Source organism: Maylandia zebra, linkage group LG4 (assembly GCF_041146795.1).
Source record: "Maylandia zebra isolate NMK-2024a linkage group LG4, Mzebra_GT3a, whole genome shotgun sequence".
Taxonomy (NCBI): domain Eukaryota; kingdom Metazoa; phylum Chordata; class Actinopteri; order Cichliformes; family Cichlidae; genus Maylandia; species Maylandia zebra.
In genome coordinates, this window is record NC_135170.1 from 12,977,373 (window position 1) to 12,983,418 (window position 6,046).

General features: G+C 38.0%; 1 long non-coding RNA gene across 1 annotated transcript; it reads right to left on the reverse strand.

Annotated features, from left to right (window-relative positions):
* Positions 1 to 417: 417 nt before the first annotated feature.
* On the reverse strand, positions 418 to 1,787 carry LOC143418484 (uncharacterized). Its single transcript, XR_013098476.1, has 4 exons — positions 1,661 to 1,787; positions 1,110 to 1,324; positions 873 to 981; positions 418 to 753 (listed from the first exon to the last, which is right to left on the reverse strand). It is a non-coding gene; the product is annotated as an uncharacterized LOC143418484 (long non-coding RNA).
* Positions 1,788 to 6,046: the final 4,259 nt, after the last annotated feature.

Here is a 6,046-nt window from a genome sequence, read left to right on the forward strand (position 1 = left end):
AAATTCACTGCAGCCTATGTAATATTTCATGCGTCATAATTTATTCTACTCTATCTTGCAAATACATATTTGTGTGGCAATGTCATGCACAACACACATAACTATTAGATCCTTAAGATCAAACCCGTGTCATTGTTTTGGTCCACTGCAGTGCAGTAGTCAAAAAAAAAGAATAAGTGAAGTGTCCACAGATAGCCAGGATAGAGCCCAGAGTGTTAATGTTTAAAATGTATAAAAATATTATTGATTACAATTCTTTACTGTTAATATCAACAATAAGCTTTTTATTTTGAAATTATAAGTTTAAAAAAATGCTGTTACATTTACATTTAATGCTGTTTCACTGTAATCATTTATTATAAGTATGGACACAGAATCAAGTGAACAACATTTTGAAATAAGTTTAATTGGAATTTTGTACTATGCAAAAACAAAACAACAACAACAACAACAACAACATATTAAACAAACACAGCCAGTGCCTTCATTTGTCCATTACATGTCAAACATAGCACTGACCCTTAGCCCCTGATCATCAGCACATGCTTTCAAAAAGAGCTCCATGTCCTTTGCAAACTGAAAAACAAAGAGGAACAAGTCCCTTGCTCCAGTGTCTTCTTCCTCTGACATGTCTCTTAAGACCCTCTGCTGGTCCCCTTGATTTAAGGACAGATATTTGGGCATTGTTACATGTGCCTTATTTTGGACAGCCCACTGCACAGCAGGACGCAGATCTTCAACAACTGCTGGCTCCTGTGTCAGGCAAATGGGGATGAAAACATAGTTATTTCTCTGTTGCAGAACAGTTTTTTAACAGTTATTCAAATGTCACTAACCATGTAATTACACTACTGTTTAAAGTGAATACTGACCTGACTGACTTCCTGGAACTTGCGCTTTTTCAGTCTGAAAATGGGCACGTGTTGTCCTTCAAGCACAGCTTTGGCTTCCTCTCTCCAGTGTGCAAATAGCTTGCCAGAGCTACGAAGAGTAAGGCCACAGTGAGGGCATGTCATTTTCATGGACTTTCCATCAGCTGCAGTTTTATTGAACACAGAGGGTAGAGCTTATGAATGTTCTAACAAAGACTCAGAAAATGGTTCAGATACCGAAGACAAAACCTTGGGGGGGGGGAGACGGGTCTCCTCGAAGAGTTCAGCGGGGAGCAGTCCTGATAATGGTGGCTGACTTGGCATTGAAGAATGCTGACAAGACAATAAATGCCTTGCCATATCCCCACGCCGTATGATTGTAATCTTACAGACAGGGCAGTGAAAGTGTCCTGTTGTCCTACAAGGCTGCCTGCACCGGCATATCATTTTATCTGTAAGAGAAAAAAACAAACAAACAAACAGATGTAATTTAAATGTAGTTGTATAGAATGCAATCAATTTGTCTAACAATCAGATTGTACATGTTAACAAAAACATCCAAGCCAACCTCAATAATGAAAGCAAAATGGTATGGATCACAAAAGTTATGTCAAGAAAAGTGGTGAAAAGTAAATAAAAATATATTTTATAAAAACACTATTTTTGTTGCAGATGAATGCACTGAACTGTACAATATCAACAGCAACTTTTAAGTCAACAAAGATACTGCAGAAGTGCTTAAAAAAGTGCATATTTATAACTATAAAGTATATTTAATACAAACATACCTTTTAAAGGCAAAGCATTTTTTATATGCACACTTAGATGCTCCTCAATCTTTGCCCTGACAGTAGGGCTGAAAGTGGGGCACAGAGGGCAGTGAAAGAGTCCTCTGCAACACGTGTTGCATTCCTGCAATTCTGGCTTTAAGCCTGAATTCCAGATTGATGTGTGCATCTAAAACACAGAGAGAAACAGATAAACACCATATACACATTTAAGTTAAGGTTTTAGCAGAAATAACAATTTACACTTGGCATGTAATAGATTTGGGAAGAAAATTCTTGAAAAAAAAACCCCAAATATTTTAAAAGACACTTTAATCTGTGAGATATGTTTCTATTGACATATAACAGTCAATTGAACAGAGGCTAACTAAAATCTGGGCAATAAAAAAGCTGTACAGAAAAGAATGACGAATAGAAGTATTGATAAATATATAAATCTGTTTGTGACGAAATTTGCAGTGTTGACGCTAACCAAAGGTGTCACAAGTACACACGTTCCTTACTACAGTTTAGATACCTCTGTTTAGAAAGCACTGGCTCGACTTTTTAGTCAAGTCGAAGTAAGAAGTACAGGGTCTAAAATATAATTTATGTACAAAATTTTGAAGTAATCTTGCGTCCAAAGCACGCGTGCTGATTTACAAATGTACGGATTACAAAGTACAGATACGCGTGCTAAAATGTGAGAAGTAGAAGTATAAAGAAGTATACAGTAGGCACAAAAAAGTACAGCAGTAAAGTAAAGATACCAGAAAATTCTACTTAAGTACAGTATTGAAGTATTCGTTATTTTGCATCTCTGACGCCAACAATAAATCATACTCTAATGCAAAATGTGGTTTTTGCTTCTTCTCGCCCACAGAAGCCGTTAATCCAGCTCTCTTACTAAAACCAGGCCCAGGAAAAAGCATATCTGTGTGTTTCTCTGCCATGGAGCACGATGAAAAAACATTAAAATAAGGAGGAATGTTGTTGTAACGCAAAAAAAGTGGCAACATGATCATTGTAAGAAAACTAGACGATTCCTAGAATTATGAAATCACTAACGGCAAATTTATATAAGAAAGACTTAACTAACCTTTGCGATCAACTTGCAAGACTTCCACGGTATCCATGCGTGTTTACGGCTACTGTGGAGGTCACGTGCTTCCGGCTACTGTGGAGGTCACGTGCTTCCGGCTACTGTGGAGCTCCACAGTGGCTGCAGCCAGACCCTTCTCACTAAAACTAAACAAAGGAAAGAAGGATGGAAGGAAGGATCACATGCATTGTCACCAAGGAAAGAAGGATGGAAGGAAGGATCACAAGCATTGTCACAAAGGAAAGAAGGATGGAAGGAAGGATCACAAACTATGTCACAAAGGAAAGAAGGATGGAAGGAAGGATCACAAGCATTGTCACAAAGGAAAGAAGGATGGAAGGAAGGATCACAAACTTTGTCACAAAGGAAAGAAGGATGGAAGGAAGGATCACATGCATTGTCACAAAGGAAAGAAGGATGGAAGGAAGGATCACAAGCTTTGTCACAAAGGAAAGAAGAATGGAAGGAAGGATCACAAGCTTTGTCACAAAGGAAAGAAGGATGGAAGGAAGGATGACATGCATTGTCACAAAGGAAAGAAGGATGGAAGGCAGGATGACATGCAATGTCACAAAGGAAAGAAGGATGGAAGGAAGAATCACATGCATTGTCACAAAGGAAAGAAGGATGGAAGGAAGGATCACAAGCATTGTCACAAAGGAAAGAAGGATGGAAGGAAGGATCACAAGCATTGTCACAAAGGAAAGAAGGATGGAAGGAAGGATCACATGCATTGTCACAAAGGAAAGAACGATGGAAGGCAGGATGACATGCAATGTCACAAAGGAAAGAAGGATGGAAGGAAGAATCACATGCATTGTCACAAAGGAAAGAAGGATGGAAGGAAGGATCACATGCATTGTCACAAAGGAAAGAAGGATGGAAGGAAGGATCACAAGCAATGTCACAAAGGAAAGAAGGATGGAAGGAAGAATCACATGCATTGTCACAAAGGAAAGAAGGATGGAAGGAAGGATCACATGCATTGTCACAAAGGAAAGAAGGATGGAAGGATGGATCACAAGCTTTGTCACAAAGGAAAGAAGGATGGAAGGAAGGATCACAAGCTTTGTCACAAAGGAAAGAAGGATGGAAGGAAGGATCACATGCAATGTCACAAAGGAAAGAAGGACGGAAGGAAGGAAGGAAGGATCACAAGCTTTGTCACAAAGGAAAGAAGGATGGAAGGAAGGAAGGAAGGATCACAAGCTTTGTCACAAAGGAAAGAAGGATGGAAGGAAGGAAAGATCACAAGCTTTGTCACAAGTGCAATACTTTAATTTTCTGCTGCTCATTCCTGTGCAATATCCCATCTGCCCTCCCGTCATATTTCTTTTCAAGATTTTCTTATTTAATCACTAATGTACATATATTTATATTTATAGATACATATATATTCAGTCATCTTTTCTCTTTTACCATGTCTCTCTAATATTTTGCTCCTTACTATTTTTCTATTTTCTTTATTGTTTTATTTTATTTTAATATATTTTCTCCTACTATGCATGCTGCTGAGTGACTGCTGCTCGTCAAACACATTTAATTGCAATGTTCACCCTGTGCTAACTTGCATATGACAAATAAATCTGAAAACTGAAACTAAACTAAGGAAAGAAGGATGGAAGGAAAGATCACAAGCTTTGTCACAAAGGAAAGAAGGATGGAAGGAAGAATCACATGCATTGTCACAAAGGAAAGAAGGATGGAAGGAAGGATCACATGCATTGTCACAAAGCAAAGAAGGATGGAAGGAAGGATCACAAGCATTGTCACAAAGGAAAGAAGGATGGAAGGAAGGATCACAAGCATTGTCACAAAGGAAAGAAGGATGGAAGGAAGGATCACAAGCATTGTCACAAAGGAAAGAAGGATGGAAGGAAGGATCACAAGCTTTGTCACAAAGGAAAGAAGGATGGAAGGAAGGATCACATGCAATGTCACAAAGGAAAGAAGGATGGAAGGAAGGAAGGAAGGATCACAAGCTTTGTCACAAAGGAAAGAAGGATGGAAGGAAGGAAGGAAGGATCACAAGCTTTGTCACAAAGGAAAGAAGGATGGAAGGAAGGAAAGATCACAAGCTTTGTCACAAGTGCAATACTTTAATTTTCTGCTGCTCATTCCTGTGCAATATCCCATCTGCCCTCCCGTCATATTTCTTTTCAAGATTTTCTTATTTAATCACTAATGTACATAGATTTATATGTATAGATACATATATATTCAGTCATCTTTTCTCTTTTACCATGTCTCTCTAATATTTTGCTCCTTACTATTTTTCTATTTTCTTTATTGTTTTATTTTATTTTAATATATTTTCTCCTACTGTGCATGCTGCTGAGTGACTGCTGCTCGTCAAACACATTTAATTGCAATGTTGACCCTCTGCTAACTTGCATATGACAAATAAATCTGAAAACTGAAACTAAACTAAGGAAAGAAGGATGGAAGGAAAGATCACAAGCTTTGTCACAAAGGAAAGAAGGATGGAAGGAAGGATCACAAGCTTTGTCACAAAGGAAAGAAGGATGGGAGGAAAGATCACAAGCTTTGTCACAAAGGAAAGAAGGATGGAAGGAAGGAAAGATCACAAGCTTTGTCACAAGTGCAATACTTTAATTTTCTGCTGCTCATTCCTGTGCAATATCCCATCTGCCCTCCCGTCATATTTCTTTTCAAGATTTTCTTATTTAATCACTAATGTACATATATTTATATTTATAGGTACATATATATTCAGTCATCTTTTCTCTTTTACCATGTCTCTCTAATATTTTGTTCCTTGCTATTTTTCTATTTTCTTTATTATCTTATTTTATTTTAATATATTTTCTCCTACTGTGCATGCTGCTGAGTGACTGCTGCTCGTCAAACACATTTAATTGCAATGTTGACCCTGTGCTAACTTGCATATGACAAATAAATCTGAAAACTAAAACTAAACTAAGGAAAGAAGGATGGAAGGAAGGATCACAAGCTTTGTCACAAAGGAAAGAAGGATGGAAGGAAGGATCACATGCATTGTCACAAAGGAAAGAAGGGTGGAAGGAAGGATCACATGCATTGTCACAAAGGAAAGAAGGATGGAAGGAAGGATCACATGCATTGTCACAAAGGAAAGAAGGATGGAAGGAAGGATCACATGCATTGTTACAAAGGAAAGAAGGATGGAAGGAAGGATCACAAGCATTGTCACAAAGGAAAGAAGGATGGAAGGAAGGATTACATGCATTGTCACAAAGGAAAGAAGGATGGAAGGATGGATCACAAGCTTTGTCACAAAGGAAAGAAGGATGGAAGGAAGGATC